This window comes from Lithobates pipiens, unplaced genomic scaffold (genome assembly GCF_037356315.1).
Source record: "Lithobates pipiens isolate NorthernLeopardFrog02 unplaced genomic scaffold, aLitPip1_a1.2 Scaffold_27, whole genome shotgun sequence".
In the NCBI taxonomy this organism is placed as follows: Eukaryota; Metazoa; Chordata; class Amphibia; order Anura; family Ranidae; genus Lithobates; species Lithobates pipiens.
The window spans coordinates 108,845,093-108,862,662 of record NW_027507788.1 but is presented as its reverse complement, the minus strand read 5'-3'; the positions used below and the strand labels follow the sequence as shown (position 1 = coordinate 108,862,662).

The window sequence follows — 17,570 nt, the reverse complement described above, 5'->3', positions numbered from 1 at the left end:
ATGCATTTCACCATGATTAGCTTGGAAAGAGGGGCAGTAGAGATAATGGGGGTTCTACTATCCAGCTGTGTCAGCAACATTCACTGCATCACATTACAGAAGAGAACAATAAACTGTCATTAACCACTTGCTTACTGGGCACTTAAACCCCCCTCAGTCCCAGACCAATTTTCAGCTTTCAGCGCTGATGCACTTTGAATGACAATTGCGCGGGCATACAACACTGTACCCAAATGAAATTTTGATCATTTGTTTTCCCCACAAATAGAGCTTTCTTTTGGTGGTATTTAATTACAGCTCAGAGTTTTATTTTTTGCTAAACAAACAAAAAAGATGCAAAATAAAATAAAAAATCATGTTTAATAGTTTGTTATAAAATTTTGCAAACAGGTCATTTTTCTCCTTCATTGAAGTGCGCTGATGAGGCGGCACTGATGGGCTGCACTGGTGGGCACTGATGGGCTGCACTGGTGGGCACTGATGGGCTGCACTGGTGGGCACTGATGGGCTGCACTGGTGGGCACTGATGGGCTGCACTGGTGGGCACTGATGGGCTGCACTGGTGGGCACTGATGGGCTGCACTGGTGGGCACTGATGGGCTGCACTGGTGGGCACTGATGGGCTGCACTGGTGGGCACTGATGGGCTGCATTGGTGGGCACTGATGGGCTGCATTGGTGGGCACTGATGGGCTGCATTGGTGGGCACTGATGGGCTGCATTGGTGGGCACTGATGGGCTGCATTGGTGGGCACTGATGGGCTGCATTGGTGGGCACTGATAGGCATAGTTAAGGCGGCACTAATAGGCAAAGATGGGCACAGATAAGATGGCACGGATGGGTGGCACTAAGGGGCACTGATAGGTACCACTGATAGATGGGACTGATGGGCACTGATAGGTGGCACTGCTGGGCACTGATGGGCGGCACTGCACGGGACTATGTCAATAGACGTAGTCCCGGAAAAGGAGATCCGCGCTGTAGCCGTCATTCGGCTATAGCGCGGGTCCCAACTGGTTAAAGAATCATGGTAATATTTGTGTATTTGCATGCTTTCATCTGCTATCTCTGTGGCTTATTGGACTCATGTGATAAGTTCAGAGACTCTGCATGATTCAACAGAGGTGACAAAAGTTTAACCACTTGCCACCCAGGCCAATTCTGATTTCTCTCCTACATGTAAAAATCATAGTTTTTTTTTTTTTTTGGTAGACAATTACATATAACCACCAAACATTATACTTTTTTTTTTTTTTTTTTTTAGCAAATCGCGGGTCCCGCGGACTTGATGTCCGGGTGCCAGCGATCATGTCATGGAGAGGTAGAACGGGGAGATGCTTTTGTAAACAAAGGATTTCCCCGTTCTGCCTAGTGACAGGACAGAGATCACGGTTCCTTGTCATCGAGAGTGGTGATCGCTGTCGTGTGAGGTGTGGCCAACCCCCCCCCCCCCCCCACAGTTAGAATCACTCCCTAGGACACACTTAACCCCTTCATCGCCTGCCTAGTGGTTCACTGCCAGTGTCATTTACACAGTAATCAGTGTATTTTTATAGCACTGATTGCTGTATACATTGGTCCCAAAATAGTGTCAAAAATGTCTGATGTGTCCGCCATAATGTCGCAGTCACGATAAAAAACGCAGATTGCCACCATTACTAATAAAAAATAAATAAAAATGCCATAAAACGATCCCCTATTTTGTAGATGCTATAACTTGTACAAACCAATCAATATACGCTTATTGCATTTTTTTTTATTTATTTTTTTTACGAAAAATATGTAGAATACGTATCGGCCTAAACTGAGGAAAAAATCGTTTTTTTATATATATTTTTGGGGGATTTTTGGGGGATTTTTGTTTATAGCGCAACGGGACGCTATACACTGCACTATACACTGCACGGGACTATGTCAATAGACGTAGTCCCGGAAAAGGAGATCCGCGCTGTAGCCGTCATTCGGCTATAGCGCGGGTCCCAACTGGTTAAAGAATCATGGTAATATTTGTGTATTTGCATGCTTTCATCTGCTATCTCTGTGGCTTATTGGACTCATGTGATAAGTTCAGAGACTCTGCATGATTCAACAGAGGTGACAAAAGTTTAACCACTTGCCACCCAGGCCAATTCTGATTTCTCTCCTACATGTAAAAATCATAGTTTTTTTTTTTTTTTGGTAGACAATTACATATAACCACCAAACATTATACTTTTTTTTTTTTTTTAGCAAAGACCCTAGAGAATACAATGGCAGTCGTTTCAGCTTTTTATCTCGCACGGTTTAAATAGATTAAAAATGAAATTTCACTGATGTTTTGTAACAGCCAGTCAGACTGATAGCAGATAATTGTACTCAGAAAGTTATGTTTAGTATAGTGATACCATCCCCATACTGTGCTGCTTTCACAGTGAGGCGTTTAACAGGCGCTATAGCGCTAAAAATAGCTCCTGTAAAGAGCCTCTTCTCTCACTCCAGTGTGAAAGCCTGAGGGCTTTCACACTGGAGTGGTGCGCTGGCAGGACGGGAAAAAAAAGTCCTGCAAGCCGCATCTTTGCAGCGCTGTAGGAGCGGTGTATATACCGCTCTTAGACCCCTTTCACACCGTGCCGCCCCGGGCATCAGCGGTAAAGCGGCGCTATTCGCCCACTAGCGGGGGCGGTTTTAACAAATGCTGCTGGTATCGCAGCGCTGCCCCATTTATTTCAATGGGGAGCATCGGTGGAGGACCGCGAGTTCACCGCTCCAAAGAAGCTGCTGGCAGGACTTTTTTTGGAGTGAATGAAGCCGCTTTTTTCAGGCGCTATTTTTGGTGCTGTAGCACCTGAAAAACACCCACAGTGTGAAAGGGGTCTTAAAGTGCCCCTGTCCATTGAAATCAAAGCTTTGCGGGTGGTTGTAATCCTTTTTCGGCTGCTAGTGGGGGTTAAAAGCACCCCGCTAGCGGCTGAAAACCTCTGCAAAACTGACAGTAAACGCCGACACCCCCGACTCCGCAGTGTGAAAGTAGCCTTAGATTTGTCCAGTTTTGTGGTTGAGTGTGTTGCAGGCACACAAGAGCCAATAATCGGCCAACTCGGCAGGAACCAGACGACTTGCAGTCCATGTGAACAGCAGATTGTTCTACAGGAGCTGATCTAATGACTGGAAAACCAGCATTCGGTCAGCACTTGCATTCGATGGCTGCAGTTCTGATCTGTGTATTCTGATGGGGTTTGTTCCCCCTCTCAGAATACAATGTCCCAACGGGAAAGGTCAAGCGCTGTTGATTCAGCGACTTTTCAGTATTTTTTTTGTTCAACCCGCCGGTTGATTAAAAACAACTGAAGGTGTGTACCCATCTTTAGCAGGTCGTAGGAAATGGAAATAATTGTCTAGCATTGCTTTTAAAGAGCTTTTGAAGTGGGTAAAGTCACCAACAACTATGTAGTATGAGTGACATCATAAATAGAAATGGAATTCCCTGTTTAGATAGAACCTCGTACAACATACTTTGCAACTCAAATGGAATCTGTGCATCATCTGTCACCAGCAAACCTTGTTCTTGGTGTGGAAACCGTGTTCTCTCTGAGGAGGTCCAACATACCTTCTGCTTTCTGTGTGAGATCTATATTCCATCAGCAAAATGTGTTTTCCTTCAATTTGGAGAGCTCTGGCTCAGTAGATGGAGTGACAGAACTCTGCAGAGTAGTTTACATACACTCCCAGCAATATACTCTGTGTTAGTTTCACTAGAGTGCAGGGGACACTTCAGGTGTCTTATAGACCCTTGGATGTCCCATACAAGAGAACCTGGCACTATAACTTTGCTATCAAATAGGGGCCTATTGGTCCCCTTTGTGATAACAATAAAGTTAAGTGGAAAAAAAAAAAACTGTATTAGAAAATTATACACTTAAACCACCACCCCCCCCCCCCCCCCCCAACAAAAAAAAAGTGATATATTAGTAACATTTGCTCCAAACAACTTTTTTTTTTTTTTTTTTACTCATAAATTGGATAATCATTTGTGTTTTTTTGTGGCAGTGAAAGGTTTTAAGTACTGCAAAGGCAAAACCCCCAGATAAAGGTCACCAGCTCTATTTAATTTGCATTGTGATAGATATATAGATACATATATACACAGAAAAATTGATTTTTACATGTAGCGCGACTTAAGGCGACTAGGGGCGACCTGAAGTCGGATCTGAGTTGCCCCTGTGTGAACCGGCTCTCACTGCAATTATGTTAACTTGGAGTTAACTAATACTTTCAGGGATGCAGCCACTGTTCAGTTTTCTAATGGACGTGGAAGCTGTGCCTATCATGATATAATATCCGGCAGAGGCAATGACTCCATTTACACTGGGTAGCGTGGATGGGGGAATCTTTTGATTTCTTGTGCAGCTGGAATTGGCCAAAACTTGAGCTGTGTATGGTCAACATAAGAGAGGATGGGGTTGATTTACTAAAGGCAAATAGACTGTGCACTTTTCAAAGTGCAGTTTCACTCTGCAAGTGCAGTTGCTTCAGAGCTTAGTAAATGACTAGGGGCTTTGCTGATCTCCATCGTCCAATCATGTGCAGGCAAAAATATTTTTTTTTTCTTTTTTTTTCTTTGCAAGTGATTGGTTATTCTTTGCAAAGTGAAGCTTTACCTTCTTTACTAAGCCCTAGAGCAATTGCACTTTGCAAAATGCACAGTCTAGTTGCCTTTAGTAAATCAACCCTGACATCTCCTCGTGTTTTTAGTTTCTCTGAGAAAGAAAGTTAACAGGACACAGACAATAAAAATAATCCTGACAGTAAATATGAATTCCAGCCTACACTTAAAGCGGTGTTCCACCCGCAATTTTTTTTTTTTTTTAAAGTTGTCAGCTACAAACCCTGTAGCTGCTAACATTTATTAAGGACACTTACCTGTCCAGGGAGCCCGCGATGTTGACCACCCCCCCCCCCCTCCCAGGCCGATCCGTCTATCAGATCAGGTAGAGGTGCCATTCTAATTAAGGGAAACCGTCATTGGAGCCTTGCGGCTTCACTGCCCATTTCCTGCCACGCTTTGTAAATGGCCGGCTGTCTTCTGGGACACACACGTCTCAGAAGACATTGGGAGGGCTTGCCGAAGAAGAGGATATGACGCCCTGCGCTGTGGACCAGATGGATCAAAAGTACAGGCTGTACTTCATAAAAAGGTAAATTACAAGAAAAAAAAAAGTAACTAGCCAAAAACGAGGGGTGGAGAGGTCGTCTTTCATTTAAGACCACCTCTGAAAAGTGGGTGGAACTCCGCTTTAACAAGCCTTAAAAAAATACCTAACCTCTCTCCTCTTTACACCTATGCTGACTAACCTATGTAAGAAAGATGTTTATACTTGCCTATTTTCAGGCTGCTCTGGTGTTGTCATGTGACATCCTGTGTCGGCCAGTGGGGGCTGTAGGGGAATGGGGAGAGTCACCAATAGACTTCAATGGCCTATCTGTTGTCGATGCTCATTCCTCTTCCATGCATCTGTGTTGGCTGGCATAGGGGTGCTGAATCACATGAGCAGAGCAGAGCGGTCTGAAAATAGTTAAAGTAGAAGTTCAGACAAAAACAAACTCTCAATCTAATGGCAGCCACATTCTAAAACAAATCTATCTTGCCCTGCATAGCAAAAATCGCTATACATTTTCTGCAGCCAGTCCAGTCCCACGCTGAGCTGTCAGCTGTGGCTTCTGTGTGTAGGAGAGGCAGCCGACAACGGAAGCCCCATATTAACTCTATGAGTGACGGCATTTCCCAGCAGTTGTCGGCTGTCTCCTGCACACAGCATCCGCCACTGGAGACTAGACCGGCTTCAGAAATGGCACGTATAGCGATTTTAGCTTTACAGGGTTAGATATATTAGTCTTAGAATGTGGCTGCGAGTAGATTTGAGTTATACAAGCCATACATGGGTCGAATTCCAAACATATTTTCACTCGAAAATCAGACATTTTGTGTGTTTTGTGATCCGGTGCCACCATTGATTCAGCCAAACAAGCCTTCAATTTCACCTCATGTTGCTACAGAAAATAATTTTCATGGTCGGGAATCTTCCTTTCTTTCCTGGTCACAGCTCATGCGCATTTCATTTTCGATTATATTTCTTACATGATTCTCCCATCATTGATTAGAAATTTGTTAGTTTTTAAAAAATTTCCAACTTGTCTGATCATTCAAGTTCAATGGCTGTACGAAAATCAGGCGCTACTGCGTCCCACCAGTGGTGCAAGATTCGAATGAAAATTCTTTGTTACGATTTTTGAAATTTTTTTAGTTAGTTTTTGGCTGAACTTCTGCTTTAAAGTGGATGTAAACCTTAGTCATGAAATCTTATCTCTTTCCAAAGCTCTAACACCCTGGTCACACAGATCGCAACATTGAAATTGTGCTACTTCACTTAGTAGCACAATTTCAAAGTAGTATTTCAATGCTACTTCAGGTGTGACTTGGAAGACATCTGTGCAACTTCATGTACAGATGTCTATGCAAGTCGCACTTGAACTTGCTAAAAGTAACGCAGGAACTACTTTCAAAATTGGTGCGACCACTACTGAGCCCTTCACCGATTGGAGCCCTTCCAATGCTGACAAAAGGGTGCGACTTGTCATGCGATTTGGTAGTTTCAAATCTCATTACACGTCACACTAGTGTGACCATGGGCTAAGTGTTAATTTTCTGTGGTGCTTCATTCCTCTGTTATCAGTATCAGTCACTTCTAAAGTGGTTGTAAATCGATTACAACCACTTTAACCTACAAGGTTTGGAGATATTTGCAGAAATATCAGCACTGATGTCGGGCACAGGTGCACTGTGCGTGCCGTTTCTAACGGCGATCATGTCATTAGTGGCGCCACCAGTGCACATTCGCGGGGGTGATGTAATTTCTACTCCAGCCAGTCACAGCGCCAGAGCAGCGATACCCAGAAGCAGGGCCGTCTTTAATATTGATTGGACCCTGGGCAAACATTTTCTTGGACCTTTATTTATATATCTATGCCACCGAATGCAGCTATTTACATATATGAATGCTGTTATTTACATATGAATGCAGGTTATCTACATGTAAACACAGGGTCTGCAGGTGAGTCATCTGTACACAACAATAGGGCAGAGCTGGGCAGCATTAGTAGCAGCACTTCACACTAAGATATCAGGACACAACAAGGGACTAAAACTTCAAGGGACAAGGGAATTTAAACTGAAATAGTTGGCAAGTATGAGGCAGCTGCTTTGGGCCCCACAACAATGACAGGGCCCAGGGCAGCTGCCCTATTTGCCCTGCCTTAAAGACGGCCCTGCCCGGAAGACACGCTGAGTCAACATGGCGGCGGAGGAGGTGAACGAGGGTCGCTTTGTGGGCTTCGATCTCAGGTAAGTAATTCATAATGAGCTAATATGCCATGCATACTAGCTCATTATGCCTTTGTCCTGCAGTGTGTGTGTGTGTGTGTGTGTGTGTGTGTGTGTGTGTGTGTGTGTGTTTTTTTTTTTTTTTTCCTCTTAAGAGGGTTTTCTTCCTCTTATCTCATATGTTTACCTAACATGAGATCAGTGTGAGGAGCTCAGCAAGCAGCTTGTCTATTCACAACACAGTTCTTCTGCTGTGTAAAGGGGGGGGGGGGGGGGGTTTCTTTCCTCCGATCAGCTCTCACACACTGTAACTACAGCCTCTCAGCCCCCTCCCCTCGCCTCCTGACAGAGAAGAATTTTAACATGATTCTGCCTTTTTGAAGGGGTGTGAGGAAAAGAGGTCTACAGATAGACAAGTAAAAGCTATGTAGGAGGATTTGTTTCATCCCTGTGTATCATCTGATTGTTCAGTTCACTGGGTATATGTGAGGGTTTACATCCACTTTAAAGGGGTTCTAAACCCTCTCAAGGTTTTTCACCTCTGCATTGAGGCGAAAAACCTCCTGTAATTCTGCCCCCGTTTTACTTACCTGTGATGTCTTGTGTCCTGATTGCATGGATTGATAGCAGCGCAGCCATTGGCTCCTGTTGCTGTCAATCAAATCCAATGACACGGGGGGCAGGGCCGAGCCCTGCTTTCTGTGTGAAAAGACGCAGAAGCAGGACACGGGAGTACGCTGAACCGGTGTCCATGAAGGAGAGTGATTTTTCGAAGGGGCACTCGAGAAGAGGAGGAGCCAGGAGCGCCACTGAGTGACCCCAGAAGAGGAGGATTGGGGCCACTCTGTGCAACTACACAACGGAGGTAAGTATGACATGTTGTTTTGTTTTGTTTTTTAAACTGAACCTTTACAACCCCTTTAATAAATGCATCTTTATTACACAGGTTAGTTGGCACAGGTGTTGGGCACGGGATAGTTTTAAGGCTAGTTAGGCGTAACCTGGAATTCCACTTTTTTTTTTTTAACATGTTTTTTGTATATAGTAGTGCACTATGTAGCTCTTTGCTTAAAGCTGTTTGCAGTTTGATGAAGTTTCTCTCCTGTTTACAGAAAAGTAGAAGTGACATTTTTGGGAATAGGGCCCACCTATGTAAAAGATAGAATAGAAGCTCTTCAGTTGGTAAGTCACAATTATCTTACTGTTATCTACGGTAATGTCTTTGAAGTTCTGTATTTGCTAATGTATGTCATTGTTTAGGTCAGGTGAGTTAAAGTGTATGTGAAGCTAAAACTTTATTCATTGTTCTGAACATAGTAGGAGAGGATTAGAACTCATGTTGGGTTTTTACTGCTATCCAAGGCTCCATTACAGAATTCCTCTGCTGTCCCACTTGCAACATAGTAACATAGGGTAAGGTTGAATAAAGACACTAGTCCATCCAGTTCAACCTGTGCGAGTGTGGGTGTATGCATGTGTTTTGTCAGTATTAATTCCCATATCCCTGTATATTGAGTTAGCTATGATGCCCATCTAAAAGTTTTTTGAAAATATCGACACTCCCCACTGGCACCATCAATTGTTTAAGGGTGTTCCACATCCTTATCACACTGACAGTAAAGAACCCCAGTACACAGTTTAAGGTTAAAATGCTTCTTCTCCAATTTCAACGAGTGGCCACATGTCTTTTTAATCTCTCTGAGACAAAATAGTTTTTTCCCTATGTTAAAATCACCATTGCGGTATTTATCTATTGCTATCCTATCCCCTCTCAAACGTCTCTTCTACAGGTAGAATATAGGGATGCACCAAAATTTCGACCGCCGAAACATATCGGCCGAAAATGTTGCTTGCCTGTTATCTTGCTGATAATGGGGCTGAAAATGGGGGCAGGGCCTGGGCGGACCTCCGCCCCCTGGTGCCGCCCATTGCGGGGGTGTTTTCCTGGCTCGGTCCCAGTCCTCCCTCCTCCTTTCCTCCCGCCCGACAGTGCGGTGATCTCCGTGTGTCACGGAGCTGTGCATTGAATTGCCTGGGCGGCTGCAGTAACAATGTCCCACCTCATGTGACAGACGGTACATTGATCCAATGGCGGGACATTGAATCAGCCAGACGTGATTACAGGAGGCGGGACATTGTTACTGCAGCCGTCCAGGCAATTCAATGCACAGCTCCATGACACACGGAGATCACCGCTCTGATCCGGGCATGGGTGAGGCTGCATTCAGACACTGGCAAGCTGCACGACGGGAAAAGAGTGTGCCCAGTGCAAGCATTACTGCAGAGTTTTGTCCACAGCTAAATCACAAGTTTTTTGTGCCCACAGTGCTGCTGAATTCAAAAGAGTCATTTGTTTGCCTCTGAAACTATCCACCTCTGGCCGCTTGTGTGAATGTAGCCATGCTATATAAAACCAGGTCACAGGACAAAGGCTGTACTCCCTTTACTGGCCATATAAAAAAAATAATAATAATCTTGATTTTGACCCAGCTAGGTTTTTATCGCCATGTGATAGAATGGGGAAGGGTTAAGTTGTTGTTGCTAGTAGAGGTAACGATATGATCATTCCCAATAGAAGTCTGTTGGAACAGAACCAGGTAGCTTGTTTGGGGCAGTTCACACCAGATGCAGTTCCCTGTGCTTTTTTTTTTTTTTGCACAAAATCCATGCACAGTGTTTTCCATGTATTCCAATGGCTCTAGTTCACACCATGCAGTAAGTTTCCGCAGTCTCTGACCATCTCCTGCAGCATGCCTGCAGTCTCTGACCATCTCCTGTAGCATGTCTGCAGTCTCTGACCATCTCTTGTAGCATGTCTGCAGTCTCTGACCATCTCCTGTAGCATGTCTGCAGTCTCTGACCATCTCTTGTAGCATGTCTGCAGTCTCTGACCATCTCCTGTAGCATGTCTGCAGTCTCTGACCATCTCCTGTAGCATGTCTGCAGTCTCTGACCATCTCCCGTAGCATGTCTGCAGTCTCTGACCATCTCCCGTAGCATGTCTGCAGTCTCTGACCATCTCCCGTAGCATGTCTGCAGTCTCTGACCATCTCCCGTAGCATGTCTGCAGTCTCTGACCATCTCCCGTAGCATGTCTGCAGTCTCTGACCATCTCCCGTAGCATGTCTGCAGTCTCTGACCATCTCCCGTAGCATGTCTGCAGTCTCTGACCATCTCCCGTAGCATGTCTGCAGTCTCTGACCATCTCCCGTAGCATGTCTGCAGTCTCTGACCATCTCCCGTAGCATGTCTGCAGTCTCTGACCATCTCCCGTAGCATGTCTGCAGTCTCTGACCATCTCCCGTAGCATGTCTGCAGTCTCTGACCATCTCCCGTAGCATGTCCCAAGTCTCCTGTATGAAAATATTTTTTAAAAACAGTCATTTTCGGTATCGGTTCGGTTTTCAGCCTAGTGTATTTTTCATTTTCGGTATCGGTTTCGGCACCAAAAAACCCATTCAGTGCACCCCTAGTAGAATAGGTTTGGTGTTTGTAGACGTTCTTCGTAACTGAAATCCTCCAGTCCCCTTATTAGCTTTGCTGCCCTTCTCTGGACTCTCTCCAGTTCCAGTACATCCTACCTGAGGACTGGTGACCAGAACTGGATGGCATACACAAGATGTGGCCTGAACTAGTCTTGTAAAGTGGTAGAATTATATTTTTATCGCTTGAGTAGATACCCTTTTTAATTCATGCTAATAGTCTGCTTGCTTTGCTTGCTGCAGCTTGGCATTGCATGTCATTATTGTGCCTGTGATCCTATAGGACCCTCAGATCTTTTTCCATCCTGAATTCCACCAAAAGTTCTCCCCCTAGCAAGTAACTTGTGTTCATGTTTCTAGCGCCCAAATACAATACTTAAAATTTTTCAACATTAACTACTTCCCACCCGGCCAATGTATATAAACGGCCGGGTGGGAGCCTCCTCCTTCTGACTGGACACGGCGCATCTCGGATCGGCAGAAGAGCTCTGTGATTGGCCCTCCTGATCACATGACGGCCGTGTCCAATCACAGCCATCATGTGATGTAAACAAACAGCCGGTTGCTAGGCAATAGGCTCTCCTCTCCTCACACGGAAAGTCGTCGCTGAGGCGAGGAGAGTAGATTGCTGCAGCCGGCTGGTGATCAGTTAGTATGAGCTGTTTTTACAGCTTTTTACTCACTGATCACCAGTCTAGTATAAAACACACATGTCCCCAAAACACACGTCCCCAAATAATAAAAAGACATGTCCTCCACATATGTCCCACTAAAATCACATGTCCCAATGATTATCTGCACACATATGTATGTGATCACCTGCACACATCTGTACATGATCATTTGCGTACATATGCCCGTGATTACACAAACCAATTATTATACACTTAACGGAATTTTTTTTACCCAAAACATGTAGCAGAATACATTTTGGCGTAAATTTACGACAAAATTAGATTTTATTGGATTTCTTTGAAAATAGAAGAAAATATTTTTTTTTTCTTTTTTCTTTTTTTTTTTTTAAGTGGAGGGCCACCCTGAAAAACAAAAATACATTAAAATTTAGCAAAAAATCAGTAAAAAAAAAAAATATATTTTTTTTAAACGTACCAGAAATGCCTGTTGCTAGGCATATCGTCCTAATCTGCCTCTTCCTCCTCCCCGGTGATCTTCGCTCTTCTCTCCTCCGTGCGTGGTCTTCTGGGTAATGGGGCGCTGCATGTTCTGGGAACTCTGTGTCCCAGAACACAGTGCACCCCATTCACAAAGCGCTGCGCGACTCGCGCATGCGCAGTAGGAAACGGGCAGTGAAGCCGCAAGGCTCCACTGCCTGTTTCCCTTAGTTGAAATGGTGGCGCCGGGAGCCGAGGGACAGGTCAGCCTTGGGCGACCGACATCGCGGGCGCCCTGGACAGTTAAGTCTGCTTATTAAAAGTCAGCAGCTACAGTGTTTGCAGCTGCTGACTTTTAAATTTTTTTTTTAAAGCTGGCTCTCCTCTTTAAGTCAGCAGCTACAAACGCTGTAATTGCTACCTTTTAATAAGGACACATACCTGTCCAGTGAGCCCACAATGTCGGCCTCCCCAAGGCTGATCCGTCTATCTGATCGGCAGCTGGCGCCGCCATCCTAAGGAAAACAGGCAGCGGAGCCTTGCGGCTTCACTGCTCGTCTCCTACTGCGCATGCGCGAGCCACGCGGCGCTTTGTGAATGGTCCCAGTGTTTCCTGGGACTCACGCATACCCAGAAGACATCGGGGCCGAATGTGTTTTTTTTTTTATCATTTTTTAAGAATATTAATGTATTTTTTTTTGGGGTGGCCCTCCACTTTAAACCTCATTTGCAATGTAGTTGCCCTCCCCATTATTTTATTGAGATCTTCTTATAAGGTTACTATATCCTCCTGTGAAGTTATTACCCTGCTTAGCTTTGTATCATCAGCAAACGCTGAGATTAAACAATTTATACTATCCTCTATATCATTTATGAATAAATGAAACCTAATTGGTACCAAGACAGAGCCCTTGGGTACCTCACTTGCCACTCCAGACCTTTCTCATACTTGTTTCTTATCACCACCCTTTAGATGCACCCCTGTACCAGTTTTCTGTTCAGGTACTTGCCCTATGGTCCATGCCAATAATCCTCAATTTGTAAATTAAAGAGTAACTCCACTTTTGTTGAGAAAAAAACATTCTATTCTCTCATGGGTACCAATCCCCACAACAGGCACTCCTCGGACACCCTGTTGGGGGAGTTGTAGACCCACCCAACTCCCAATTTCTTTCATTTTTACCCAGAATAACGATTGCAAGATCCTGTAAATCCCTGGTGCTGTCTTTTTGACTTCTTAACCACTTCTGGACCGGTTCACGCCAATATTCGTCGGCATTTTGAAGAGGGATAGCGTTGTTATGGCAGCAGCTAGCTACTATAACCCTGGTGCCCTCTTCTTCAGTGAGCGGTACGGTTTCAGATAAGTGGTCTCTGCGGTGGATTCGCAATGAGATCACTTTTGTCAGCGGCGGGAGAGGGCCCCCCTACAGACGGTCTCCAGTGCCCTCTGCCGCATACCGGAGCCGTCGGTAACGGCGGAGGCGATCGGGTCCTCTCCCTGGCTTGGTATGGAGACGAGTGAGGGGAAGATGGCCCCCATCCGTCTCCATACTATTGATATCGAAATTGCCCCGCACAAAATAAAAACCGCAGAGGTGATCAAATACCACCAAAATAAAGCTCTATTTGTGGGGGGGAAAAAGGACACAAATTTCATTTGGGTATAGCATTGCATGACCGTGCAGTTACCAGTTAAAGGGACGCAGTGCCAAATTGTAAAAAGTGATCAGGAAGGGGGTAAAACCTTCCGGGGCTGATGTGGTTAAAGGGACTTTTTTTTTTTTTTTTTTTATTGCATTTTTTGTGTAAATATGAGATCTGAGGTCTTTTTGACCCCAGATCTCATATTTAAAGCAGAATTCCACCCAAAAGTGTAACTTCCGCTCAGTGAACTCCTCCCCCCCTCCGAGCCACATTTGGCATCTTTCAAGGGGGAGGGGGGACAGCATACCTGTCTTTCACAGGTATGCTTTTCCCACTTCCAGTAGCCTCAGCTGCCGGTTTTGATGTCACAGCTGAGGCCCCCTCCTCCTCCCCCTGTTGCCAGGCCAGTAGGAGAGAGAAGCGGAGCCTCGAGCATGCGCACTAGGGTTCCCAGCATGAAGCCGAAAAGCTACACTGCCAGGTTCCCTCACTCACAATGGACTCCAGGACAGGTAAGTGTCCGATTTATTAAAAGTTATGTGCAGCTCCTGGCTTTTAATTTTTGCATTGGTAGGAGGAACACCGCTTTAAAAGGTCCTGTCATTCTTTTTTCTATTACAAGGGATGTTTACATTCCTTGTAATGGGAATAAAAGTGACACAATTTTTTTAATAAAAAGAACAGTGTAAAAATAAAAGGTAAATAAGAAAAAAAAAAAGTTTTTAAACGCGTCTTGCCGAGCTCGCGTGTAGAAGCGAACGAATACTTGAGTAGCACCCACGTATGAAAACAGTGTTCAAACCACACATGAGGTATCACCGTGATCGGTAGAACAAGAGCAATAATTCTAGCCCTAGACCTCCTCTGTATCTAAAAACATACAACCTGTAGAATTTTTTAAACGTCGCATATGGAGATTTTTAAGGGTAAAAGTTTGTCGCCGTTCCACGAGCATGTGCAATTTTGAAGCGTGACATGTTGGCTATCAGTTTATTAGTATATGTTTGGGGGCTCAACAGTTTTTAACTTGTAAACAACAAATCTCAGAGCCTCTGTCCTTAAATGGCTAAACAGTAAGTTGTCCTGGATAATGGAAAACGAACACCTCTTTGCCATCTTGCAGGACAAGCTTCCCAGGACCCCTGGATCATATACCTGACGGGATCAACCTCGTCAGATCTGAGGCTGACCTCTTAGTGCCCGAGGAGAGGCTCTTTGTCTTTCTTCTTTCTTCCTCTTTTATCCTATTCTCTTTCCTTTTCTTCTCCTTTTCCTATTAAATAAAGCCTTTGATAGTTTTGGGAGTAATTTAGGACCACTGGTCCACCACCATTGGTCCCACTCCCAGTTTGCAGACTGTATATTCAAACATAATGACCAGCTACCGTGATCGACTCATGGCTTAGTGAGATTACCCCTTTTAGATGGAGGTGCCTCCGGTCATGCTGTTCCTCTTTGGAGGATGTATCTCCTGTTCTTCAGAATTATAGCCATAACCCAAAATAGCGTTATACCGGTTCCTTAAAGCGGGAGTTACGCGTTTTTTTTTTTTTTTTTAAAAGCCAGCAGCTACAAATACTGCAGCTGCTGACTTTTAAAATAAGGACACTTACCCGCCCAGCGTGCCCGCGATGTCGGCACCCGAAGCCGATCTCTCGATCGTCTCTCGGGTGCTGCCACCGCCATCTTTGGTATGGGATTCAGGAAGTGGAGCCTTGCGGCTTCATTTCCTGGTTCCCTACTGCGCATGCGCGAGTCGCGCTGCGCAATAAGGATGGTCCCCGCTTTCTCTGGGATCCGAGTGTTTCACAGCAGACATCGGGGGACCTTCGGAAAGGGGCGTAGATTCTGCAGATATCTATGCCGGAAGTGGGTGCAGATACCTCTACTGTACAGGTACCTGCACCCCCCTCCCCCCTGAAAGGTGCCAATTGTGGCGCCGGAGCGGGGGATGGTTACAATGAGCGGAAGCTCCACTTTAGGGTGGAGCTCCGCTTTAACGACCAATGCTATAGGTCAATAATGTTGTCTTCAGGGCTGAAACAACTAATCGATTAATCGACAACTAATCGATCATGAAATTAATTGATTACTATTTTCATAATCGATTAATCGGCCAGTAACCTAATGGGGTAAAAAAACTAAAATGAGCCCTTTATAGTAAAAAAAAAATATAATCACTACTGTAAATATTACTTTCACAGTTCTACAGTAAAAAAATGAACCCCTTCCAGTAGTTATCTGATTTTTTTGTACTATAAAGGGCTAATTTTAGTCTTTTTAACCCCATTATGTTACTAAACATCTTAGGCCGGGTTCACATCTATATGTTTATTGGTGCTTTTTGCAGAAACACACTACAGTTCATTTACATGGTTTACTATGAGACACGTTCATATCTGTGCTTTTTTCAGCCGCTGCATATTTGGAGAGGGTCGGAGACTTTTAACGCAAAACGGTGCTTTTTTGGTTCATTATACTTCAATGGAGAAGCTGCAGAAAAGAATGTAATGTGTTTTTGCAGCAATTTGTGTTTTTTAATCTGCCCAAAAAAATGCAAAAAACGCAAATTGCAGTAAAATTACGAGTGCAAAAATCAAAACGCACAGCAAAAAGCACTGCAGAAACAGATCAAAAGCAAAAACTGCATAGGTGTGTACCGAGCCTTATGCTGGCCACACATCAATTTTCAGGTGAGAATATTCAGATGAAAAATCTTTGTACATTTGCTGAATGAAAGAATTTTGTTTGAAATTTTCACTTCATTTCTGAACAAAAACCACATACAATGTCTGAAAACTCCTTTGACCGAGAAGTTTTCTATTATTTCCAAATTTTTCCTGTCACTGTGGTTGAAAATGAACATCAATTTGACACACTTTTTTTTTTTTTTTTTTTTAAGGTTATTAACCGATTAATCAAAACAATAATCAGCCAACCCGATTAATCAAAACAATAATCAGCCAACTAATCAATTATGAAAATAATCGTTAGTTGCAGCCCTAGTTGTCTTGTACTGTGCTTTTCTATACTGTATTGTATGCTTTTACATCTGTACAATATATAACCTTAATAAAAACGATTAGAAAAGAATATCACACCAAAATGTATATTTCTTTTTTTATACATCATGGAACACAGTCAGGCTAATATTCATTACCTGCTGGGTTATACTTCATCTCCAGGTGAATGGACACTGGTAGACCAAAGGTCTTTAGACAGGAAGTGATCCCCTATATAATCCCTCCCATACAGGAAGCGCTTCAGTTTTTTACCAGTGTCTGCCAGGTGGATGGCACGGTTTGTTTGAGCTCTCTGATCTCCCGGTCTCTAGTCCCACAAACGTTTCCAGAAATGAATCAAGGGATTGACTGATTGGATCCATTTGACACAGGCTTTTATGCTTAGATAAATGGTACCCGAGCCTTGCAAAGAAGAACTAAGATCCAAGAATAATTATTTTATTATTGTGGGGTGTCCCAGTGATTGTAACAATCAGTCAAGTTAGCTAAAGGTTGGACACCTGTGTGCGGTGACCATATAGGGGAGTTTTGGGCTAGCTGTGGGTGTTTGTAAAGTGTACCTGTTTTGTTTGTGTTTGGCTGTTTTTTACCTAAATGATGGTGCACTACTGTGCGCCATTTCGCCGTGACACACATTGCATTCGCAAGAGCGCCGCTGAGATCAGCAGTTAATGTTTGTTTGGCGGCCATGGAGCACACAGATTCGCCACACATGCGCCATAGCCTTTATCTGGGAGCATGAAGATTTGCGTCGTATGAAAATAGTCACGCCCACTTGCGGGGACCATGCACATGCATGCGCAGGCACACATTCCCGGCGCACACTCAGCTTATTTAAGCTGTGTATGCCATGCATGTGGGGCTTCCAGAAGGCAGCTGTGGTACACAGAGCAGGCTCTGAACAGATACTTGCAGTGTTCATTTCTCCATACCCGGGTCACATGTGTCA

At 44.3% G+C, this 17,570-nt stretch overlaps 1 protein-coding gene across 1 annotated transcript in view; it reads left to right on the top strand.

The window, feature by feature from the left end:
• The window catches only part of TBCEL (tubulin folding cofactor E like), a 112,511-nt gene that overhangs the window by 5,398 nt on the left and 89,543 nt on the right, over positions 1-17,570 (top strand). Inside the window, exon 2 of the mRNA XM_077457362.1 lies at positions 8,470-8,539. The gene's annotated coding sequence lies outside the window, so the exon portion shown is untranslated. The remainder of the gene's footprint in view (positions 1-8,469; positions 8,540-17,570) is intronic.